General features: G+C 42.8%; 1 long non-coding RNA gene across 1 annotated transcript in view; it reads left to right on the top strand.

Moving 5' to 3' along the window:
- Positions 1 to 20,365, top strand: part of LOC144753823 (uncharacterized) — a 43,373-nt gene extending 23,008 nt beyond the window's left edge. The window contains exons 3-4 of the long non-coding RNA XR_013594549.1: positions 7,551 to 7,634; positions 19,927 to 20,365. This is a non-coding gene — a long non-coding RNA (uncharacterized LOC144753823). The remainder of the gene's footprint in view (positions 1 to 7,550; positions 7,635 to 19,926) is intronic.
- The last annotated feature ends 6,407 nt before the right edge of the window (positions 20,366 to 26,772 follow it).

Below are 26,772 nucleotides of genomic sequence, written 5' to 3'. Positions count from 1 at the left end.
TCAACTGTTTATGTGCTTTAGAGCAGGATGCGTTGAAACATCACTGTTGTAGGGGGGCTGAATGGATTACATTGCGAGGTTAACAACTCAGAAATTGAGATACAAACAGTGCCAAAACCCTTTAGTATAGAGCAGGGGGCATATCAGCAGAAAGACGCTTATTTATTGTTCCTCCATATTCAGGGATTACAGATGCTAAGAGTTTTTTCGGGTCAATTGAATCCCATCTTAGTCAGAGGCCTTTGTTAGAAACAAAAACCACTTGGGGCCACTTCCAGATAGTTCTCTGCTTATAGGTTAGACCACTTTAAAAAATACTGCCGGAGGACTGTGATCCCATATAGAATTAAGGACATTTATACATTCTAAAGCTAAAAAAGTAAATTTGTTTGAAATCAGTGTAAAATCAATAATACTATGCTTGATGCCCCCAATATAAGCGAGGTGGGGCTCAAAAGAGGTCGGGCCGCACTCACTCACAAAAAGCATCCACATAATTGTGTGTCTAAAATGATATATCGTCTGGCCATCTAAATTCTTTTGGCCACACACCCACGATCCACTTGGAATTGAAGTTAGCAATCATATCCTCTAACATGACCTCAACGTCAGAACAGCAGTGATCAAACAGATTATGATAAAAGTTAATAAAGAACAAATCAACTGAGCCCAAGCCGAACAGCCTCAATAATTGAAACCAAGGAGCTATCCTAAAGACTCTACGTTAAGGCAAGGAAACTTAATAGAGATCAAAATAGCCAAACCTTCCCTTGCCTGCCCACTAGCAGACGGGAGAGCAGGGTTGCAAAATGAAGAAAAACTATTGATATGAAAATTGTCCAGTGACCAAGTTTCTTGTAAATAATTGATATCAAAATCTTTTATACATCCTAACCAGTCTTCATTGGTCATCTTGGCATGAACTCAGACTATATTCAACGATAACAAATTAGAGATAGCGAAATCTCTGTTAGTCCCTGATGTAGTGTCAGCCTTAGGAACGGACCATAAAACAGTCCTTGGGGGAGCATCTCTCTCCAAACAGGAGGAGAGAATTCATGGTTTGAATGATGATGGGTGTCAATTAATTTCCTGAAAATAGCTCAAGGGAGAAAAGAATTATGCAAAGAAATCGGCAGAGCCTGCCTGACGGCATGATATTTACCTTGTCCTGGCCCACACTTTCCCTGAACGAGAGTGTGAAAGGCTTGTAGAAAAACCCCAATGAGAATCTGCCAGATGGTTCAAGGCTGCAAGCAGTTTCCCTACCAGCCATGGGTTTCTAAAGTTTATGACAACACAGGCCCCTTGGGACAATTTTGGTTCTTCTGCCCACCCATGACACTCTCCTCACTGTCAATATCTCGGATGAAAGATCACATGTCCACCCTGAGTTTGCTCTAATTCAGTGAATTACTTTATGTTTCACACCCAGCTAAGACTCCCTCTTTGCTGGTTGTAAAGGATGGACTTGTTCCAAAATGATAACAAACAGGGTGTTCTCTGGCGGAGATGTTAGTGGGACTGATGGAGATCGACAGGAGATGAGACTCTACCGTCATGCAAAGGGGGCTGCAAATTATAATGGTTCAAGGCAGGATTGGGATATAGGAGATCTACTGCTTCCCCACGATGATCTCTCCTACATGGATTAAGAGCCAAAGAGCTAGAAGCCCCTGAAGATTAAGTTGCGTTGAGACTAGTGTCAATGGGCATAAATTTAGGGGCAGGCTGGTTTGGCTTAGAGATATCCGCTATGGGCGGCTGGGCCTGTTATAGACCAGAGGATGGCAGTATTTTCCCTTTCCCTGCTCAAATTTAGTCAAGAAATCCTCTTACAGATCCTTCAAAAATAGCTGCAACTTTGCACACAGGCCATCGCAGTGACCCCCAGGGCTAGATCTTTCCGTGGAGCCGACTGTCAGCACAGCCACCCTAAGAGATTAATATCTGCACTGCTGTGGCTCAGCAATAGATCTGGGTGGTGAGCTGTGAGATAATCCCTATGCAATTGGCTATGTCACCACAATCCTTTGCACACTCGCGAGAACATTCAAATTTACAAATGTATTCAACAAAACTATAAAATTCCCAGTCCTGTTAGCAAAATGATCAATTGCTATATGTAAGTATGGAAATTCCAAATGTGTCATTTTTGCTACATTTTAGTATGAAGTGTGTGAATATAATGGAGGATTTTGTGCTAAAATGTGCAAAAATACGAAAACACCAAAAACAACTTCACTTGAGTTGTTTCTGTGCATTTATAGTACATTTTTACAGCAAATGGTGCAGTCTCAGTAGATTTTTTACTGTGAATGGTGTGTAATTACATGAACAGGCGTAATTTCTCGCAACAAGCATAACATGGAATACCAAAATTACCTGAATTACGCCAGCGTAATTTCAATTCACTCAGGTCTTTTTATTTAATCATCGTTATATCTTGAGCTCTGGATATTCAAAATGGAAGGAAGCCCCCCAAAATTCCAATTATGTCTTCAGGAGATTTTCATCGTTGGTCTCTTACTTCAGATTCAGAATTTCCAACCTCCCCATCATGTCTAGTGCCCCTCCAAATAACAACAGACTTGGATATGTCATGCAAGTAATCATCACCAAAGAGACGTATTTCAACTCCAACCCCACTTCCTCCAATAATAACCGGAGGAATGACAGTCCACCCTGCATCAACATTGAGAGAAGAGGAAGTACCTGGACAATACCAGTATTTATAAAAGATCGATCATATTCAAGCCCATTAGGCATAATCACTCCAAAGTAGGTAAATAATAAAGTGCCTCACAACATTGTTGTTTTACAATAAGCACAAAAGACTCCAAATAAACTGGGAGAAACACGAGTTTGCTTGCTATAGCAGAGCCACCACCGGAGAAGGTATTGTTGACGGTGTATGGGAACACACTCAACCTAGAAATGCCACTAATATTCAAGAACATCCTAGAGGACTGACGATGAGTAAGTACAAGCTCAAAAGAGCCCAGAGCAATTATAATAAAAATATAAATCCCTACATTCCTTAAGAAGTGACAAGGCAACTCCCGTCAATAGAAAGGGTTTTACTATGACTGCTGCGGTCCATAGTCCTCTGTAGTCGTGGTGGCGGTCTTACCACTGTCACACAGAGGGCCAGCTCACAGTATTTTAAGTGTGGTGGCTGGACCGCCACCGAATCCCTGCAACCGCTGAGGATCAAGGATCCCACGGCGGTCTCATAGCGGTCTAAGGCCAAATATGCTGTTGATGCTGTAGCGGCACTGCCGAGCATATTTTGAGTTCCCTCACTGTCACCCTTTTCAGGGCACAGAGACTGCCATTAAAAGGGTGTGGGTGAGGCAACAAAGGGTGCCGTAAAAGTGCTCCTGTGCCTCTGGACCTGGGGATGCATGCAGGGGGCATATGTTGTGCCCTCCTGTAAATATGCACCCCCAGTTCCTGCACAGTGTGGCATGTAAACCACACCGTGCAGGAACATGCAGGCAGCACTGTGAAAGCCGCGTTCTGCCTGTTAGGCTCTTTCATGAGCCAGACAGACCGCTGCTGTCAGACAGCCGGTGGACCAGCCGCCAGACTAGGAATAAACTCCTGATCTGGTGGGCGGTCGCACCATGGCTTTGGCGGTCCCACAGCAGACGCTGTGTTGCACCATCTGCTGTGGGACCTCCAAATTTGTAATAAGGCCCAAAATCTAAGAAGGCTAATAAATTGAACAAGGCAAATTACTCGAGAAACACCAAGAATACCCAGAACACATGAAGAAATACAAACCTCTCAACGTTTAAAAATAACACATACAAACTAAACTATCTTACTGCAATACAATCAAAATAACAAAAAGAGAATCATTGTTTTTGCAACTAACAATAATTTACTAATCTTAATATAATATCATTTAAATGATGGCTTATACCATTGTTCCAAATGATAAAAATGATAATAATTATTATTTACGAAATGTAATATACTTTGTTTAAATAGCACAACTAAAATACAATCGTATAAAGCACTCGTAACTGAAAATAGTATAGAAGATAACACAATATTATCACACATAACTGCAAAAAAGCAAAGTATGAAGCATTATACAGTAAAAGATTCCCACCCAACAAATAAACAATCTAAAAAACAGAATTACTCATGATTTTGTAGCAGCTGTCTTCTGTAGATAATATGACTCCCAAAAAACACTAAGGACCCAATTATGATGAGGCGCAGAAAGCCTCCGACTACGGGTTGGATGTTTTTTGAGCTTCAATGCGGTTTCAGTTTCGACCGCTGCATTATGATGCGAGTGGTCAAAACTGAAACTGTCTGGTCATTCCCCGGCTGGATTCCAATGGGCTCAAAGAGCCCGTCTACCAGTCGGAGACCGGCACGTAATCCCAATGGACGGCATTTCCGTTGTTGGGATTACGATGTCGGTTTCCGTGAGGTTTTCCGTGTCAGGCTTTCCGACATGGAAAGCCTGTCGGAAAGTGACATTGAGGGCCCCTAGCAGGGACCCCTTCACCATGGGGACTCCGGTTCGGGGCCGAGGGGGCACCTACAGTGCCCCCCTGTGAATCCCTGCACAATGTGGCAGGTACCCTGAGGTGCCTGCCACAGGGTACAGGGATTGAAACAAACTTTAATTTCTCTATGGGAGCTTGTGCTACAGCCTGTTTACGCCCAAAGCACAAGATCCCATAGGGAAATGAGAATTTGCGACTGCACCATGTGCGGTCGCATTGTAATTAGTTATGCAGAATCGCCGACCAATGGTCAGGTGGTTCCCACACCGATACGGTGTCGGGCGGAACCGAGTCCGCCCCAAATTGTAACAGGGTCCATAATTCATGAAAAAGGTCTACAAAATATATTCCAAAAATGCAAAAAATAAAAATATAATCCATCCAATATGATTATCTAAAATCCTGGAAAGCCATCAAAAACCTAAAAAACATTAAAACTACAAAAAAACTGGAGGAAATCATCAAAAACAAGGAAAATTAAAGAAATAGTTGTTTAGAAATCCCAACCGTATTTCCTGGTAAAAAAACTAAACACATCCACCGTCCAAAAATATAAATTCTATATTAATAAAAGGACCTGAAGATGAAAAGACAGAAAAAGCCACTGCAAAGAAACAAGCATACCCCCACATAAATATTAAAAAGTCAAGTCAAGTCAGGATACCTAAAAATAGATACAAATGTAGTATTCTTTCTTATTATAAATTATACATATGCAATAAAAGAGAATTTGTACTAGTGCACAGACCTCAAACAAGTACCACAAAGTCCTACATGAATTATAATCTAAGAAACACCTTAACATACAAATACAAACCTTAATAACAACCTACCACCCTCCCACCCCCCCCAGACAAAGTAACTATAGAAATCAGATTACCACTTGCCCTTGATTTACCAGCCCCTGATTTGCCTTAGCGTTGGGACACTCCCTCGGAGTAACCAAGCAACTTAAAAATTTAAAATGCATTCCTCCATTCAATTACACTTTCCCTTACCAGGGGAAGCACTGAGAAACAGCTAATCTGCAGTCGCCAAGGTTCAAAAATTTTGAAAACAGACTAGCACTATAAAAGAAGCAGTATAATGTAAAAGGGAAATATTCTTACTAAGCAAACTATTCAGTAAGTAAATGAAACTAATAAATACATTTTCTAAACAATATAAAATAGTGTAAAATTGTAAATGTATGTGAAAACTGTTTAGAAAAAGCCTCATGAAATTCTAAATATACATAAAAAATACTTTAAAATAAATTGAGAAAAAATGTATTTTGCAATACGTAAAAAGTAAAAAACAAAAATATAAAATGAAAAACCTAAAAACTTTATGTTGAAAAATGTGCATAATATGCATGTAAATGTGTGTGAAAAGGCAATAACATTTTCCAAAAAAGTTAAACAGATTAAAACGTTGTAAATTCCAGAAAGTATTGGACTTTGGAGGGGGGCAGGAGGTTAGTTGCAATATTCCCATTTCAAATGTAGTCACATTGAATACAATGTTTCACTTTGGGGGGAAGTGCTAGACTTTGGTGGTGGGGTTCCAGATTTACTATTCCCACTTAAAACCTAACCATATTGAGGAAAATGCTGGACTTTAGGGGTGGGGCCAAATTTTCAATTCCCAATTCAGAACTAACGGTATTGTGGGAAGTGTTAGACTTTGCGGAGGGTCTAGATTTACTATTCCAACTGAAAACCTAACCACATTGGGGAATGTATTACCGGACTTTGATGGAGTTTACTTTACTGTTCCCACCCAAAAGTTAACTGAATTGGGGTAAGCGTTGGACCTTGTGGGTGTAGGTGGGAGTTAGAGTTACTATTACCACTTCAAACCTAAGCACAATCGGGAAAGTGTTAAACTTTGTGGGAGTAGCGATGGGTGCTACATTTACTATTACATTTGGGTAAGTGTTGGATTTTGGGGGTTACATGTACAATGATCACTCCAAACATAAACGCAGTAGGGAAAGCACTGTAGATTGGAGGAAGTGTCAGGTTTACTAACCCACTTCAAATTAAGTTACAATAAAACAAATGTTAAACATAAAAAAATCTAAAACAACAGCACAACAGCAAATATTTAAATATTATAAAATGTATCAGCTTGAATGTTAAGATATTTTTTTAAAAGACTCTAAAATCCAAACTGAAATAAAAATACAAACTAAAAATAATGTTCACTCTTTTTTCAAAAATATTAAATTAATAATTATGAAATAATAAATAACCAATAAATTACAAATTAAATACACTTAAAAAAATATGAAAGAAACACATATTTAGATAACATATGCAAAATAATTATGAAAAAACAATATTCTTGATTGTGATCAAATATCCTACGATATAAATAACATTACAGCATTTCAGCAAAAGCATAAAAAGTTGCTGATATACGTGATACCATATTACGTTAGAACACTTGATAGCACTCTCTTTGATTAGTTAATAGTTATTAGGCGTAAAGATTAAAAAAAGCTTTCATTGAGCCTCTCCAGGCCTCCAGCTCTGTGGCCTGTTTAATTTCTTCCACTGTAATCAAGAGTTCTATTTAGTCGTACTGAGTTTTGTGCAGTCTAGAAATGCACCTTTATAGTACTTTTTTACTTCATTTTTGTTTGTACTCTTTTCTTAGTCACTATTTTCATATCATACACACCTTTTTCAGCTTACCTATTTTCTAACCATGGGGATTTGGCTCCTCAATGTATTTTGATGTGTTATCAATAGATTTCCCTATACTGTGTGCTTTTTCAAGTGTTGTTTCCTTTTCACTAAGCAGTTTTCTTGACGTTTCTAGTCTGTCCATTACAATTTTCTAATGTAGGTCTTTAAATTTAGAAGTAACAACGAATCCACTGCTCTAGAACAGAGCCCATTCTTTTCCATAACAGTGTTCACTTAAGTGGGGTAATTCTTCTCCAGAGAGCTGATCGCCCTTTCCTATTCTTCATGATCCTGCAGCTCATCCACCTCTATGTAATCCTCCTCCTCATTACCTCCTTTCTAGGCAACGGCAAGCGTATCAAGACCCTTTCAACCCCAATTTATGATCCAACTTAGCCACAAGCACAATGTTTACCCCCACTACAAGGTAAGTGTCAAGTGCTTTCTTTGAGTTTTCCCATAGCAAACATGGTTTCCCAGGGTCCCATAGAAACACAGAAAGTGGTGCAATAGACTTCCTCTTGTAATAATATGTGACACCCTCCATAATACATATGCGGAATGTTGAATACAAGTAGATACCTTCGAACCTAAAAAAATAGGCACAAGTAGGGAAAACACAAAATAACAGAAGAGTTCACTGTTGCCCTCAATGGTATGTTTAAAATGTACACCTTTATATCATTCACCATATAGACTCGTGGTGGCAGCCCAGCAAACGCCGCACCGGTGGTCCGACCGCCCCATTGCAAGTTGGGGGTGTTGGACCGCCCTGGAACAGCCAACAGGGAACCGCAGTTCCATGGGTGTGGCGGGGCAATCAGAGGCCGCAATATGCTTGGCGGGACTGCCACGGTCCCGCCAAGCTATTTCGAGTCTCCTCTACGCTGCCGGTGACATAGAGGTTGCTCATCCATGTCAACCTTGGCAGAGAGGAAACAAAGGGGGCCCTAGAGGGCCCCCCTGTGCCTCCTCTGCTTGTGTACGCACACTGGGGGGCATAACAGGTGCCCACCTGTGTGCATGCACAACAGTTCCTGCACGGCATGGACTCTCCAGTCCATACCGTGCAGGAACCTTGTGAGGCATTCCTATTTTGGTGCCTTTTTCAAAGGTACCGCAGGCTTTGAAGGAGGCACCACCCTAGGAACGCCACGCCACCTGCCCGCCAGACTACAAATAACTTGGAATCTTGCAGGTGTGTGGCAGCCAGTCTCGACAGTGCGGTGGTGGAGTAACACACACCCTTGAACTGCCGAACCTCATAATCGAGCCCTTATTGTTCTTCAGCATTAATTAGAATGCTGAACTCCTGATGTATCTGTTTTGACAGCAGAATACAAGGTTACCAGGCTCCACCACTCTGCCACATAGCAATGGCAACTTCCTGTATTCACCCAAACACACAGCTACACTGTGATATCACACCCTTCTCGGTAACACCCATGTATTGTGCTCCACTGTATAGCTTGTGCTTCCGCCCCTTGCATCATTGCAGCACACATCAGCTACAGCCACAGGATACTTAGGTGACAAATGTGACAACCAGGCAGCACTCACTGGAACATGCACACAACCACAGGCCGACCTTAAGTTGACAGTTAGGGCAGCCGTGCATTTACACTTGCACTCTACTAAGCCCTTCGGCATATGATATTGTTACATGCGCCTAGACTTCTACCTGCAGTGGGCAAAATGCATCCACAGTGCCTGTACAGCATCTCATGTGCTGCTACTTGTTGAAGCCTCCAAGGCCGTCACCTGCCATCACATTATGTACGGATACAAGAGGTATAATACAGAACTGATGGCACAGAAACTAACTTGAATATTGTATTAATGCTCTTTATTATTTTACATTATATTCAATGTCAAAATGTTGCACTTAATGTTTTAATCTTTGTGTGTGTCCAGTTTCCATAGCATAAATATATCTTTTACAAATTGCCGTTATCTATCATGAACTGCCTGTGTCAAACTATGTCAACACTTGTTTTGCGACATAATACAGTTACTTCTTCATGGCCACCATGTCATCAATTCTTACATTTCACCCTGTTAAGTTCTCAGCTGGTGTTGCTTGAAAAACATATACCAAAACATACTCCGCCATCCTAATGCAGAGGTCTAAAATGCCCTTTGAATAAACAGCAGGAGAAGCCACATCAAGAGGTGTTTTGTATCTTGTCTACGCCAGTTTTGTCTTCTGTCCAGTACTATATGCATTCTGTAAGGAAATAGAACGTGAGAGTTAAAGTTCTTATAATCAATATAGTCATAAATGACCCATCAGGGTTAACCACAGGAATAAGTGTGATGTTCCTTGTAGAATGACACAGTACTACCCCTTCTTGAAACGGGAGGTTTGTACATCATGTTTAGCTTCTGGCTTCAAAGATATTGGGCTTAAACATGCAGTTTGCTTCAAAGAGTATATTCCCTGATCCACCCCGTTTGGTTCTTATGTAGCATAGAGGACTGATTAAGAGCTTTTGCTTCTTCATATGTGTCTCAAAGTGGTATTGTACTATCGTGGAAAAAGCATCTAAAAGTCGAAATTGTCTCTGAGCATTTAAATTTTTTTTTGTGGAAGCAATATCTGGATATCCCACTTTAAAGATTTAGGGCCAGATGTAGGTGGTCCAGTACTGGTCGGTAACTGCCGAAATTACCAAACTTCGGCTGTTACCGACCGGTATTGGGCATTTGGGATGTAGGTGGCCTAAATTGCAAATTCGGTAATTTACCGATTCGGTATTTTAAGGAATCGGTAAATTACCGATTCCTTAAAATACCGAATCGGTAAATTACCGAATTTGCAATGTAGGGATCACTCAAATGAGTGCTTTTCCCATTTTAGGATTTGTTATTTACCACCAACTATAAGTTGGTGGTAAATAAGGAATACCTTTGAAAATGCAAATCAGCGCATTTTAAACTGTGCCAAGACATACATGCCCTTAGGGCATGTATGTGTGCCACATCTGCACACAAGCTCGATTCAGGGGTGCAACAGGGTGTCAAAGTGACACCCTGGCACCCTTGAATGTGTCCCTCATTTTACCGAATCAGTATTTACCGATTCGGTAATTGCCATTCATTCCTAAGGCAATTACCGAATCGGTAAATACCGATTCTGTAAATACCGAATCTTACATATTCGGTAATTTTTACTGACTTTTTTGCTACATAGCATTTACCGATTCTAAAATACTGAATCGGTAAAATTCGCTATTTTAGAATCGGTAAATGTACTTTACCTACATCTGGCCCTAAGTATTTAGGTTTTTCCCTTTTCAAAGCACATCTCCATTCACCAGTAAAAATTATTTTTTGCCTTCAATTGAACAAAGCAAGCTTGCATCCATCTTTTGGTCTTTTTGAAATGCCTCCTCTTCCGTTCTCAAATTCTTCTTAGGACATTTTGATGGATTGCAAATCACATTTGTGTCATCAGCATAGTTTTGGAAAGCCACATTTAATGAAAATAGTAAATATCAGAATGCCTGAATTTATACATAATAAGGAGAGGATGCAGCATACAGGTAGCTTGAGGAACACCTTGAGAACTTGTCCTGGTGGATGGATATCTTTCGCTACACAGTTTTTTTAACAACCACTCAGAATGAGCTGACCGATCCTCTAGCCAAATTTGATAACCCCTCCATTTCTCTCTGCTGCATGATAGAGTGGTTGAGGGTTGTTTAGAAAGCGACCAAAATGTCTACAAGCAGCAGGACAGCAGGGTCTCCCTTGTCACAGATGGTAGAAATGAACATGTGGCTTTCAGTTCTCTACTGGACCAAAAGCCTGATAGTTAATCTATCAGTCCCAAAAGATGAATTTATGGACACAGTGGAACTCCAAACCCTCTTTCGTAAATGAATAACACACACTAAGAAATGGGCAATGTTTTTAAAAATGTGTAATTCAAAATAGTAATCTAGGGCCATATGTAGGTAGCTTAATACCGGTCGGTAACGGCCGAAAATCGGTAAATTTCCCGTTACCGACCGGTATTTAGCTTTTTCTAATGTAGGTGGCTGGATTTAAGGATTCGGTAATTTACTGATGCGGTAATTTAAGGAATCAGTAAATTACCGAATCCTTAAAATACTGAATCGATAAATTACCAAATCTTTAAATCCTATGTAGGGAGCACTCAAGTGAGTGCATTTTTGATTTAAGGATTCGTTATTTACTGCCAACTACAAGTTGGTGGTAAATATCGAATACCTTTAAAAAAGCAATTTTGTGCTTTTTTAAAAGTGCCATGTGGCAGACATACATGCCCTTAGGGCATGTATGTGCGCCACATGTGCACACATGCACGAATTAGGGGTGCAACAGGGTGCCAATGTGACATCCTACCACCCTTGAATATGCTCCCCCTATTACCGATTTGGTATTTACTGAATCGGTAATAGTGAATGGCTTCCCATTCATTCCTATGGGCCTCCTGGCTCATAGGAATGAATGGGAAGGTATTCCTTATTACCGATTCGGTAAATACTGAATCGGTAATAACGAATATTACTGAATCTGTAAAAATTACCAATTTCTTACCTACATACTATTTACCGATCCTTAAATACCGAATCGGTAAAATTCGGTATTTAGGAATCGTTAAATAGAAATTACCTACATCTGGCCCTTGGTTCTTAAAATATGAATGATCACCATGGAGAATGCAAAAACAGATTGAACAAAGCATGTTATGGTCACAGAGAACAACAGAAACTTTTATAACATGGTTATTGAATTACGACGAGCATCACAACACCCTTGTGCGATTTCTAAGTGCTACGCTAATTCTAGCTAAAGCCGTAAGTAGCAATATGATTCAATGCAAAGTACATGCGGGGTGGATTCAGTCGGGAGTTCTCAGGCCAGGGACCTGCCCCGAGCTCCGTGGGCTTTTGTTATGCCACTGGCTATGCATTGTGCTCTGGATGATTTCATTTATTTTGGTGTTGTGCTACCTGTTATCATAGGGAATACCTCAGACCCAGACTTACTCACACATTACCATTATCTGCCCTGGCGCTAAGAAGCTTTTGCTGTGATGGAAGACTTAAGGTGCGTTCTGTCTTCTCTTCCTTCCTTCATGCTAAACCTCTTTTCTGCTGCTCAGTACTCTCTTAGAGTGTATATGATCGTTTAACTCTGAGGATAACCGTTCAGGGAGATTACATTATTAACCTTTGAATCCATTGCACATCTTTCCCACACAGGATGGGAACATTCCTGCCAGTTTGCCAGGCCCACCTGCTGGCCTAGGTTCAGATGTTAGTCTAGTACAAGCTATGGCACAAGCTACTGCTAAGATTCAAAATGATGAAGAAGTGGCTCGTCAAGAGTACACAATTCTGGTAAATGCTATTAAGGAGCTTTTGTTTCAGACCACTAGGTTATCAATTGAAGAGATTTACTAGGTCTCTACACGTAGTGCTCGGTGACGAGAGGGTGGTAGTGGAGCTCTGATAACAATGACAAATATCAACATGGTGATGCTGACTGCAGTTGCTGCTGGCACTCACTCTCAGCGTTTTTTTTTAACCTTTTAAAAATTGCTGCTGGGGCTGGTTCTCCCTTCCGACCCTCCTACCCCAGAAATCATTGCATGGGCAGAAGCAGGCGCCTTGTGGGGCAGCGCTGTAGGTGTTTCCTGCCCATGGTCACATACTTCAATGGGGGACACACTACTGGCGCGCACACTACTGGCGCGCCGAAGGCGCACCTAAGGCAAGCCTGTCTGCGCCCGTCCGCACCAGCAGCGCGGCCAGCGCCAGCTATGCTGCCTGTGACTCTTCCGGTGGACGCATTTACTGGTCCAGGGAACAATTACTTAATATGTAGGCCATGAGCTGTGAACATATCTTTGAACTTGGTCACTGGGGGACATTTTCTTTACCAGACTGCCGCATTTGTAAATACTCTACATTGACTGGCCGTCTGATACACCACTCCACGCCTTCTTTAATCCCGCTTCCATTGATCAGATTTAGACCCTCTCTCCCCCTATTAGGGCCTACCTGATCAACTGCAGAACCCTCCCTAGACACCTGGATGAAATATGGCTCTCTCTTGAGACACATTCTTGGGATTTAATGTTCCTTACTGAACCTGGTTCAAAGACAGCTCTAACCCTGACCTCACATTAGCCATTCCGGCTGGCTACAGGCTACTAGGGGTCAACAGGGCTGGCCTTAAAACCGTGGGTGGTGTGGCTGTGATCCTCCGCGCGGGTTAGATTTCACACAGGAAGATCGAGAATTGTGGGCCACTTGAAGCCGTGTCGATTTTCCCTCAGGCCTGGCAATGGCCAGGATTCTAGCCTACAGACCTCCTACTTCCCCAGTCAGGCACTTCTAGAACTTTATGATGCACTAGCTGACCTTTCGCTCAAGTATGCAAATTTTACGATTCTAGGGGATTTTAACGTCCACATGGATGATGATAGCTGCACCAAAGCTAGACATCTGGCGATACTTTGAACAGCCTCAACCTGTCACAACTGTTCAATGGCCCCACACATTCTGCCAGCCATACGTTGGATCTCATTTTTACCAACAATCCTATTCTGAGAGTTGAGCACCCCTTACCGCTCACCTGGTCAGATCACTTCTTAGTCTCTTTCAGCCTGTCACTGAACTCCTGTAGTTTCAGATCTCATCAAATCTTAGAAAAGAGAAGGCTGTGGCGGAATGTCACATTAAATAGCATGTCACCTGTACTTGCTACTACTCCCCTCCAACTGTCAGGCAACCAAGACTCAGATTCATTAAGCTTTAACAGATGGCTATCTTCAGCCTTAGACACTGTCCCCCCCCCTCAAACTTGTCTCTACCTCCAGGCAGAAACTACCAGCCCCTTAGTTCTCTCCTGTGCTCTGTGCTGTGAAGAGACACTACAAGAAACTGGAGAATTCCTGAAGATTATCCTATGACCCCGCTGCTAAAACGATTTATAAAAAAGCCTTGAAAGATTTTCAATAACTCAAACACGCCACGATGCGAGACTATTTCACTAACAAGATTCATCTAGCAGGAACTCTGCTATAATTATTTTTATAATTGTTCAAGAGTTCACTAAGCCTTCACTTCCGCCAGTACAGTGCTCCCTTCCAACGCCCTGTGCAGAGGACTGTCATACTTTTTTCAGGATAAAATCCAAACCATATACACTACCTCCCCCCCCTTCACGGTCCACTTCAGAGACTACGACCTTATCGGTCGGCATTGATTTAATGACCACACTCCACCCTCTTTCTCCTGATGCTTCTCTTAAAAATCTTTTAACCTGTAAATCAGGGTCACCGGGAGACCCCTGCCCGGGTTCTTCAAACTCCTGGCACCTTGCATCAATGCCCCATTGAATCAGATCTGGAACTCCTCGTTGAGTTCAGGCATTTTCCCCGCAGTGTGGAAACAGGGTTATCTTTTGCCGATCCTCAAAAAACCTGATGCTGATCTTGCGGCACAAAAAAAGTTTAGACCCATTTCCCTGCTACTGGCACCAGCTAAAATTCTTGAATGTATAGTGCAGAAACAACTCTCCAATCATCTGGAATCTAGGGGCACGATTCACAGAACTAACGTAAGACAAAATCCTAAACTTATTACCATTTTGGTATTCACAGAAGGCACTTACTCATTTCGGTATTCACAGAAGTTAGGAGTCCTAACTTTAGGACTTCTAAATGACTTCTGTGAATACAGAAAGTCTTAAAGTTAGGATTTTTCTCAGTTTAGGAGTAGTAACGTTAGGACTCCTAACTTTAGGACTCCTAAATGCCTTCTGTGAATACCGAAAGTCTTAAAGTTAGGATTTTTCTCAGTTTAGGAGTCCTAAAGTTAGGACTCCGAACTTCTGTGAATACCGAAATGAGTAAGTGCCTTCTGTGAATACCAAAATGAGTAAGTGCCTTCTGTGAATAGCAAAATGGTGGTAAGTTTAGGATTTGGTCTTAAGTTAGTTTTGTGAATCGGGCCCTAGATCTCTTTTTCATGACTCTGAATCCGGCTTTAGAGATGGCTACAGCACGGTGATGGCCCTCCTTGAAGCATATGAGAGTATTCGCAAGAGCATCGATTTGGGCAAAGGCGCTATGCTTGTGCTACTCGATCTGTCCGCGGCGTTCGATATGGTTGCCCACCCCTTACCCATTGATAGGTTAAGAGACTTGGGTATTCAGGGCACGGTTCTGTCCTGGATCCGGTCCTTTCTCGGAAACCGGTCTCAACAAGTCTTTCTCTGCCCTTTCATCTCTGACAAGAAACCCTTGCTTTGCGGGGTTCCACAGGGCTCTGCCTTGAGTTCTCTCCTCTTAAACGCATACCTTTCACCCCTCGTGGTGTTGGTGGAATCCTGCGGGGTAAGGGTTGTCTCCTACGATGATGACATCCAACTGGTTTTTTCCTTCGAGGAGCACACGGAAGCTGCTTTCTCCAACTTCAGATCTTGTCTGAGTAACATCTCGGCCTGGATGTCGCTGAACAGTCTCAAGTTTGATTCAGAAGAAACTGAGGTACTCTTTTTTAATCAAAAATCTCCTCCTCCCATGTGCTCTGGTGGCCACAGGAGATGTATCCTCTTCCAGAACCTGTTGACCCAGTGAGAAATCCCGGCTTCAGATTTGACAACAATCTTTTCTGTAAAACACAAATTGGGTGAGTCTCATCCTCATGCTTTGGGAAGCTTTGCACGTTGCGGAAATTCCTCCACTTCCTTCCCCTGGAATGAGGTCGTACAGTCGTCCATGCGCTAATCACATCCCACCTGGACTACGTTAACAGTCTCTATCTGGGGGGTTCCGCCTATCTGACGCGGCGCCTGCAGATAGTACAAAACGCTGCCGCCAGATTGATTTATAAAATTCCTTCCCAACACTCTACCTCAGGATCCTTCACTGGTTGCCTGTTATCAGGCTCATTGAATTCAAGGCTCTTACCCTGGCATATAGAGCATTCCAGAGACTAGGCCCGGCATATTTGAGAGCTAGACTCCAACACTACCATCACGACCAGGCCCTGAGTTCTAACCACCAGTGTCTCCTTGTTATCCCCCGCTTTTGTAAGGCCAGGACAGGCGGCAGAGCATTTGCGTTTGGGCCCGCGAAACTTTGGAATACCTTGCCACTCTCGATCCGCTTATCGGAGTCAGAACTGACTTTTTGGCGTAATCTGAAAACCTGTTTTTTCACTAGCACATAGTTTTTCTCCTTCTCACCTGCCACCTACCGTCTGCCTCAGGGCCGGGACACCCCCGTAGGGGGTAGCTGTGCGCTCCACAAACTCCCTAAAAATAAATAAATAACTAAACAAACATGTCTCATCTGCCTTACAAGGGGAAATGTTTGGGTGAGGTATTTCTTCATGACTGAGCCAAGTCTCTTTTATATTATTAGACTTAACCAAAGAAGAACTATTTTAGGCCACTCTTTGCCTAAAACTATTGTAGCACTCTTTGTTTTCTTCCTGCTTTTATTCCTCTCATGCTTTTAGTTTGTTCATATATTCTTATGGACATTATGTTTCATTTAGTGTCATTCAATTGCACATTGTTCCTATATAACAGTTGCTTTGTTATAGGATGATAACCAATTGCTCCAATAATATGTATTAGTGTGAATTATAATGTGTAGTAGACTTTAGAAAACGTAAAATAGAATTTGTATGCTAATTTTTGCATTTTAAATAACTATTCACAATGTTCGGCCTTTTCATAATAACAAAAGAATTGTATTGAAATCTCATGAAAAGACATCGTCTGGGAGAGACACCTTCAGATTTTCCTGGGAGAATCAAGCAAGTGCAAACTATAAGCATCTTAGCTGAAGGTCATGGGCTGGAACAGCTGACCTCATCTGTGCTTTTCACAGCATAACAGTGCCAAGCTATGATCTTCTGAACACACAGTAGCTGATCAAAAACAACTTTATTACACACCAAAGAGGCCATTTGGCAAACTTATGTGGGCACTTTGGTGCTAAATAAGACTTAGCTAGAGGTTAGAAATTGAAGGATTTTAACATTAGGCTGCCTTCATCACCAAGGGCTTGATTATGAGTATTGTGGTGTAGTCCTGGGACTGCCGTACCATAGTTGGCGGTCCAATCTCTGCCTCATCAGCGGTCTGACCACATGATTAGGAGGTGCTGCTGAACCACTGCGCCACCACTAAGATTGTAGCTCCCGCTGTAGCATCGGTGTGGACAGCGGCGGTCAATGGAGGAGGTGCCGGCATTGGCACTGCTGTGACCATTACAACATGCCCTGGGTCTGCTGCTGCCAGGTTAATTGTATTGCTCTCTGTGAAGAGAAAGAAAGGCATCTCACCTACCTAAGGCACACTCCCTGTCGAATGACAGACATCATGAGCGTGCCAAAGGTAAATCAATATAAATGTTAACTGGTTGCACTAATTTTCTGTTTTAGATTCCAATAGGTGTGGCCACAAAAGATGGCTACTGATTGAGCAGTTATAAAAGGCTTGCAGTACATAGTTGCAATAGGAGCAGTTCATAGTTTTCATTGAGACAATTGTTCTGCTTTCGCTGCAAAAGCATTTGTATATGCTGTGTTTGCTCAGGGACCTCACCTGCTATTATTGCACCCACATCACACAGCACCCCGAGAATCTTCCTTGGCTACACTTTCACAAGCGCAGCCAATTCAAACTACTTACGCACACATACAAAGCCCTCCGCAACACAGGACCTGAATACCTGAACAGCCGCATACAATTTCACCAACCCACCAGACACCTACACTCTGACTCACTCTCATGTACGTATAATCCCTGTATCCGCAAAAGCGCAACTGGAGGCCGCTCATTCTCCTACATTCCACCAAGACATCAAACGACCTCCGTCAATACAGCAAGCTTCCTCCTCACTTCTTGAGTTCCACAAGCAGCTGAAGACCTGGTTCTTCATATGAGCACCTTAGGGACCACACACCTATACACCTGCCCAAGTGCTGGATACCTTCTCGAGTGATTAGTGCTCTATACAAATCAGCATATCATTACATAACCCCTTCTGTCTGGAACTGAATGTTGTGGAATCAAACCTTAATTGCTAGGCCTTTGATCTCAGGATAGTCTCCATATCACAATCTTTACATGGATCAGTGAGTATTCAATAACCTGCCTAGACGAGTACGGGGTGGACAAACACCATAACATTTTTCCTGGTGTGTCAATGTGCATTTCTGATCTTAATCTCGCTGGGAAAAAGGCAGAATCAAAATTTGATTCATCTGACCATTCCCACAATTGCATTTGTTGCATAGGATCTAAAAATTGAGGAAAGCTTTCAAATATGAAGGACTCAGACTTAGTCATTGAAAATTAAGTTGCAGTTGATAGGTGACTTCCAAAGGAGGGAGAGTTAGTTCAGGAACAGATTCCCCATAATAAATTATTTGAACCATCCCACAGACCACTAGTTCTTAGGGTAGAAGGTAATAGGTAATCCTGCCTCTATTGCCTGGTGTTAAGAGAAACAGGAATATGCTAATCTGTCACATAAAGAAACACCAGGTGGCTGATTTTGTTTAGCGGCCCGCCGCAGATGTCAAAGTGCCTCCAAATTAGTTCAGTACATCCTCTTCCACTACTAATCTTGTCCCAAGAAGAGTGTAGCTAAGTTGAAATCTTTGGTTCCATCTCAGGAACTGATGAACCTACTTTTTCCAGCTTTATGTCCATCATTGAGAACTGACTTAGATGTGATGCAATCAACATCTCCAACAATTGGACCTTCTGTGACATCAACTATGCTTCCTACAACTACAACGTATGTGCTGCACCAAACGAATGCACATCAATTCAAATGTTACAGATGCAAGAAAATGCACATCTGGAAATTACCCTAATCCAGATACTGACCAGGAGCAACTTTTTCTCGTCCGTCTCTCTAAGAAAGGCGAGATATATCAACTCCCGCCATTAGTCGACGCTACTGATGGATTATTACAGTTGCTGGGTCCCTGGCCCTACCTACGATGGTCATACATTATGATTTTTGTTGCAATATCATAATTTCTTTTATGGCTTACTATATTTAATATTATTTTGGTGATGGCGCATGAGCAATATATTCCTGAAAGTTTGATTCCATCTTTTGTGATATAAGAGTTACAACAACATTATTCATCACACAAAGCTATAAGAGACTTTTAGACCACATTTTAGAGTTTCTGTACACACTTTGTATGTAGGGAATAATGGTGGCGAAAACAGTGGCGGGGCATATCAGCCTGACAGGGAGGGTGAAGGACTGGAGGATTGAGATGGGATTAGAGAGGAGGTCAAGTGAATAATACTGCCTGGATGCTGTTCCACGGAGAGCCAGGTATTCCTAGGCTGATGTATGGGATGTCAGAAGGATAGTTTGATATCAGGAGTGTTGGCGTTCATCCATGACTCTTCTGTCACCAGTACAATCTCCTTCTTTGTAGGGTCCAATACACAAAAGGAGACTGACTTTGTCCATAGCTTTCACAATCACAAAATTGCGAAAAATGTATGAAGCGAGTGTAGGAGAAATATCATTTGTAGGAAACAATATGTAGGACAGGAAACACATTTTAGGGTGGGTGTTTAATGGAGCAATATGTCTATTTGTTATGTAGTAAATGTGTTTGTGTGTATAATGCTCTTTTGTAGAGAGTATTACTAATCAATGTATTTATTATCTTTACTTCTTTCAGGACAACCAAAGAGAACCAAGGAGCCCAAGAAGCCCTTGTCCACCACCTAGGCCCCTAAAGACTACGGCAGTGCCGTAGCCTCCATACTAGCCAGTCCTGCTGGTGCTGTTAAATCATGTTTATTATTTCTTACTTTTGACAAGTCTCACAACGTATACATTATGGTCTTCTGTATTTTCCATTGCCCCAACTTCCCGGTATTTACTTTAATGTCTATTAACCTGCAAACTTCCTTGTGTTTTCTGCTTTCCCCCTCTGTTTCCGCAGCGGACTTTATCCTGTCTGTAGCTTTCTTTTGCCCTTTTTTGTTTCTGTGGCAAAATCCTTTCCCTCACCCCTCTTTTACATATTTCCTTTCCATTCCCTTCCCTCCGTAATCATTGTTATTCTGATCCTTTCTTAGTCATTTTCCTCCATTATTAAAACTTTATTTAAATGCTTTGTTGACTACTAGATTTTTAAAATGTCAAGTAAACCTTTCAAAGTTATACTTTAGTAAGCAATCATTTCACATGCATTAGGTATTTTTTTTTAACTTGTGAAAATAATGTAGTTGGTACTGATGTTCCAAATAAGTGCATTGCATTTTTGTCTAAACAGAATCTCAACTGCTCCAGGCTGCAGAGGAGCACAAGAACCATCCTGTTGAGAGGGACTAAGTGGTTGCTGGGACAAGTGCTAAGTCTGTTTCCTTTATGAACGATAACTGCTCCATTTGTTAAAGTATTATTGCCTTGCTTTGAAGTCCGACACCAATCTTTTTTAAATTATCCACCTTCCTATGTTCCTGTATCAGCCTCTCTTCCATTGAAAGTAATTGGGAGGAAAAAATGTCCATTGCCCAGGGCTTACTTATATCTATCACCACCATTTTCTTTCCTAGCAAGCCCACAAACCCATCTCTACAAATGACACATTTTTACCAAAGTTTCTGCATAAGTGTCTTCTTCTCATGGTTTCATTTACACTGTTCTGTCTTTTAGTTTTCATTAATCATACAACTAAGTCTGCCGCATATGAAATGACCCAACCTGTCTATCGCAAAACTTACATCTAGCCCAAGCCCTGATGTTTTATTAGATCTTACTTTACTCAACATTCAGTTGCTCAGGAATAAAATGTTTGTTGTGCATAAAATACACTTGGGAAGAAGGGTGTAGTCTTGTACTCAGTCTACATACATTGAAATTACATCATCAATGACATCACTGATGACATCATGCAATGAGTGTGTTTGTTTGTTTTATAGTTTCGATAACGTCGGGGTAACTACCATATTACTCTTCTACCTAATTTGCACAGCTTGTGTCCAACTAATTAAGTGATTACAAAAAGCATGTGCTCCTGAGGCACCATAGGTTGCTCAGGAATAAAATGTTTGTTGTGCATAAAATACACTTGGGAAGAAGGGTGTAGTCTTGTACTCAGTCTACATACATTGAAATTACATAATCAATGACATCACTGATGACATCATGCAATGAGTGTGTTTGTTTGTTTTATAGTTTCGATAACGTCGGGGTAACTACCATATTACTCTTCTACCTAATTTGCACAGCTTGTGTCCAACTAATTAAGTGATTACAAAAAGCATGTGCTCCTGAGGCACCATAGGTGTTTAGAACAGTCCGGTTTTATGGTATTTATTTTTTAACATTCTTAACATTTCAGCCCTTATTTATTCATATTTATCATTGGGCCATTTTATCTGTATTTATCCATATTTATTTAGTGTGTTGCAGATAAATGAAATTGTAAAACCGTACATTTCCATATTTATTTAACTGATAGACACGCAGTCATACTTTGATGTCTGTCGTGTTTTATCTATTTAAGCTGCCAAATATTAATTAACAATACATCCATTGGTAAATATTAGTATTTTATTATTTAAAGTAATGTCAACCTATTTTTTAACTTCCCATGCTGTCCATCTACTCAACTGTTGGGCTATAATAGACAGAATGTCACTTAAAAGAAGCCCAGTTGTCTGTATTTATCCACTCTTAAAAATAAATGCAGGCAGAAAACAGATTGCTTTCGTTCTGTATTTTTTCTGTAAAAACGGAAAACTGGGAGCCTTAATTATAAATCTTTGTATTGAAGAATGGCTCTGTGTGCAGGTGATACTGCAGAAAACGTTTCCGGCAAATATTCTACGTACTACATACTCAGGGACCTATTTATGAGTTTTATGGCGCAGGCAGCAAGTCACATTGCTGCACCACCCTGCGTCACTGGGAAAGGGCAGGAATGCACCATATTTATCCAATATGGAACATTCATGTCCTTTTCCCTTGAGCCGGCTCTGTTTTGGCAGCCTAGTGCCAAGGCAGGTACCTTTGCAGCATCGTGCAAGGGTGCTGTAGGCAGCATGAATGTCATTTAGGTCTAGTCAGTGGTCACAACTCCGACCTCTAACTTGCTCCTTGCTACTCCTGGCACTTCCTTTGTGACCCCTGGTCTCACAGGAGATAAAAGGATCTGAGGCCAGGGGTCGCAAAGGAAGTGATAGGAGTAGCAGGGAACACGTTTGATGTCAGAGTTGAAAACCCTGACTACTCCCAAATGATGTCCTTGGTAGGCAGGATTATTTTTTTACAGGAAGAGGCACCTTCCTGTACAAAAACAATCCTGAAAGGCAAAGAGGAAAAACAGAGGAGAAATAAATATATTGCTCCTCCTTACACCTCTCCTGAGGAGGCATATCTTTTTGGTGCATTCCAAGGTTTACAAGTTCTTGTAAATCTGGAAATGCAATATAAACCCACATGGTGTCCATGGAATGTCCACCCAGGGCAGAGTAACGCAACACTGTGATTTGCGCTGTGTTGCATTACTCCATATTTTTGGAGCCACTCAAAGCCACGCTTGGGGAGCTTCAAAAGTATGATATTAGGTTTGCATCGCTCTTGCACCATGTTGTAAGGTGCCCTGCTTGACAGTGTAGATAGCGCTGTGCAAGCTTCCTTAATTCACAAAACAGAAGCAGCAGTGCAAGGCTTACCTCCATTACAGAACGGGCAAAGCTCCGATATCAGAAGTGAGATTTGATAGAGTAGAGAGGTGCAACAGGAATGCAAGCATTAACTCTAGCAGAGAGCAGGTACTACAAAGTTTGCAGAGATACAACCTTCCCTCAGCACAAAATAGGTCCAGCACCTGCTGCAGCAATGCAAACTCAGAGACGGACAGGTATATCTTGGCCAGCAAGCCAAGTGCGAGAGGAGGGTGTCAGAACAGATGTGGGGGTCGGGGCTGCAACATGACGTTTTTGCAGCCTGTTAAGATTGTCCTCAAACTGTTACCTGAATTACATAGATCATCCGACAATAAGAATGTCCAGGCCATAGAAAAGTTTTGTATTGATCATAATGGTGTGGATTCTGGGTTGGGAACAAATTCAAGTGGGGCTCATAGGTTCAGTGCTGGGTCCAGTCAGTTACCCCTAGTCCCAAACATCCAGGTGCTAAATAGTCAAACTGTTCCTGTGAGGGCAGTCCTTAACAATAGTTCTACAACTGCCTCCCCTTTGCCTGTTCCAGCTGGGCCGTGTCACTTGCTCCCAGCTCCAGTGTCAAGCAGTCAGGCTTCTAACTCTCTAACATCTAACCTGAGGGTAGTGACTAATACCAGCTCTGATTTAGCCCCCTCATCGGCCTTACAGGTGCCCCATATACCGAGGCTACCGGTACCTGCTCCGAGAAGGTCAAAACAGCTTGCTCAGCCAAACCAACCCAGTCAGGACAGACCAGTCAGTGGGCAGGTTGGCTGTCCTGCTAGTCCTAATATAAGGCGCAGGGCAGTCAACTTGCCCCCTGAGGCAGTAGCGTACACTGCAATTCTGGTGGGAGTACCAGAACTTAGCGGCGGCGCTATGGAATCACAGGATTCCTTGCGCAACAAGGTGATTAGCTGGCTAAATATCCATAGACCCCTCCACACCTCATCTAAAGGGAGTGGTTCTTATGGTAAGAAGGGTCCCATGGATTGGGTACACTCACAAGAAATGCGGGGGGGACTGTATAATTGTAAGCTTTAAAAGCCCACAGGTCGCCCCATACATTTGTAACTGGCTTGGCAATGCATCTAAAACAGCAATTGATTTGGTGCCCCTTTCATTCTTTTACCCAAGTGCACCCAATCCAGCTGTGAGGAGGGAAGATGGTTGGACCAGGGTGGGTTTTGCAGTGGATGGCTCATGCTATAGGCCCAGGCACAATGAGATCCCCACATATGGTAATTTTATTCATCCTAATAGATACTCTTGTTTGGACCAGGTTGATTGACCACAAAAGGTGCTCACTATGCAGGTTCCTAATGAAACTGAAACTGGGAAGGAAAGTATGGACGGGACGAGAGTTCTGAGTGAGAGTAATGACAGGACACATGAACGCCATGGCAGAAGGAATATAGCACTTGGACGCCCAAGGGATTTAGCTGTTGTATCATCTAAGGACCCAATGGGTACTGACTTAACAACAGGAGTGGTGAGCGCTTTGCCACTCGCATTAGTTGAGTCGGCCACCAGTGGAACCCCTGATCCACCCTTAGCCACCGCACCAACTTCACCTGAACGATTGGGGACCAGGGCAGGTACCCAATGTTTGAAGGTCCTCTCCTGGAATGTGGCGGGGATAGCAAACAAGGTGAATTCAATTGATTGGGACCTCCTGATACAGGGCAGCGACATCTGCCTCTTTCAGGAGACGTGGGCGAGGGAATCCTTAAGTAGAACGGGCTTTGAGATCTTTGAAATTCCGGCCAAGTGGAGCGGGAAAGGGAGGCCCTCAGGGGGTTTGGCAGTCTGGGTAGCTACTCACATTGGATGCCAGGCGGAAAACATTCCTACGTTCTCGCACGACATCCAGTGTGTGCTGCTTAGATGGCCCGGTGTAATAGCCCTGGCAATTATTAATGTATACTCGCGCCCGGTCCCCCTGGTTGGGGAATCCTCAACGCTTGATGACTTAGCGTCCTTCCTGGGTCAACTGTCTGGTGACTACAAGATAGTGATGGGTGGGGATTTTAACTGTCAGTTTGAGCCCCTAGAAGGGCTAAAGGAGGGTGCTCTCACTACGGAGGACGATTTCTGGGGAGTCCCACCATGCTTTTCTCCCCAATCTAAAAACTGGTCCCCGCTTGCAATACAGATCATGTCCCTCACCCTAAATTTTGGAATAAGGGCCTGTAACGGGCGTACCCCGTCAGATACCCCATCACGGTGTACATTCAACAGGAAGGATCACGAGTCGAGAATAGATTATATCTTCTTAGACCTCAGTTTGTGGTCCAAAGTCCAGGATTTCTGGGTGGTGCCAAGAACAGACAGTGACCATAACGCTCTTCTTTTGGAAATGCAACATCCTGCACCTGAAGTAGGGTCTCCGACTCCTATTGACAGTGATGATCCTGGGAACTTGGTTCTCACTACAAATAGGCGTCGGGTAAAATGGGGGAAGCTGCTAAATACTGAAGGTGGCATGGGCAAACTATATGAAATAGCACTCCCAAAGTTTGAAAAAGTGGATGACCTTATAAATCTTTTGAGTCCCGATGAGTATAATAAGCAACTAGCGCAAATTCATTCGGAACTAGTAAGTGGTCTCGCTGAGGTCTTCTACCCATTGGTACCATCACGACGGAAAAAGACCCGAACCCCTACCTGGTACAATAGCAGCTGTAAGAAGATTAAGTCGGACTTAGTTGCTGCTATAAAAACAGGATCCAATAAGGGCAGGGTGCAAGAACTAAGAAGGGATTACAAAACGGCACTGAAAACCGCCAGGGCCGAGTGGGAGTGGGACCGTTGGCATGATCTATCTGACGCCCTAGATGCCAAAGACTCTAGGAAATTCTGGGCCCTGGTGAACACGGGAACAGGGGAACTTAAATCTGCAGTGGAGCCCAACATTGCCCCCGCTGCCTGGGAGGCTCACTTCGGGGGACTCTATCGGGACATTACCCTGTCATCTGGCGATGTAGAGCCCGAGGCCCCTGCTTCCTTGGAAGCAGTCTTAGAATTCACCCTTGGTGAGGTGGCGAGTGCTATTGAGGGGTTGGCGGTGGGGAAGGCCCCTGGTCTAGATAAACTACCTGGGGATCTCTTTAGACACCATCCTGAGATCTGGGGCCCGTACCTCGTCATCCTCTTTAATGCCATACTGGGAGGGATGGCGATCCCCTGCTCTTGGCTGGGGGCAGAGATTGTACCTATATATAAGAAGGGCTCTCCTCTGCTCCCAGCCAATTACAGGCCGATCAGCCTTATAGATGTCCCCCAAAAGCTATTCGCTCGCCTCATCCTGAACCACCTGCTAGATTGGGTTGAGGCCAATGACATTCTGAGCCCCCTTCAGGCCGGCTTCAGGAAAAACACGTCCACCATGGACCAGATCTTCCGCCTCGTCCTCCTTTACTGGAAGACAGTGAGGATAGAGGGAGGAAGGCTGTACATGGTGTTCGTGGACCTGAAGTCAGCCTTTGACCTGGTCCCTCGTAAGAAACTGTGGGAGGTCCTATTAAAGCTGGGGGTACCTGCCCAGATCCTAAATATCATAATTAGGTTACACGACAATAATTATGCGAAGGTTAGGTGTGGGAGGGATGGTAGCCTCTCACCTAGTTTCCCTGTCCGCAGAGGGGTGAGGCAGGGTTGCGTTTTAGCGCCGACCCTGTTTTGCCTCTTTATTAATAATGTTATATCCCATCTGGAAGATGTTAAAGATAATGATGCTCCACGTCTGGCAGGCAGGAGGGTGCCGGCAATTATGTTTGCCGACGACACCCTCCTGCTTTCTAAGTCCCCGATGGGAATCCAGAGGATTCTGGATGGATTTGGTCTTT

Source organism: Lissotriton helveticus, chromosome 5_1 (assembly GCF_964261635.1).
Source record: "Lissotriton helveticus chromosome 5_1, aLisHel1.1, whole genome shotgun sequence".
Classification (NCBI taxonomy): Eukaryota; Metazoa; Chordata; class Amphibia; order Caudata; family Salamandridae; genus Lissotriton; species Lissotriton helveticus.
This window is presented reverse-complemented; position numbering and strand designations above follow the sequence as displayed.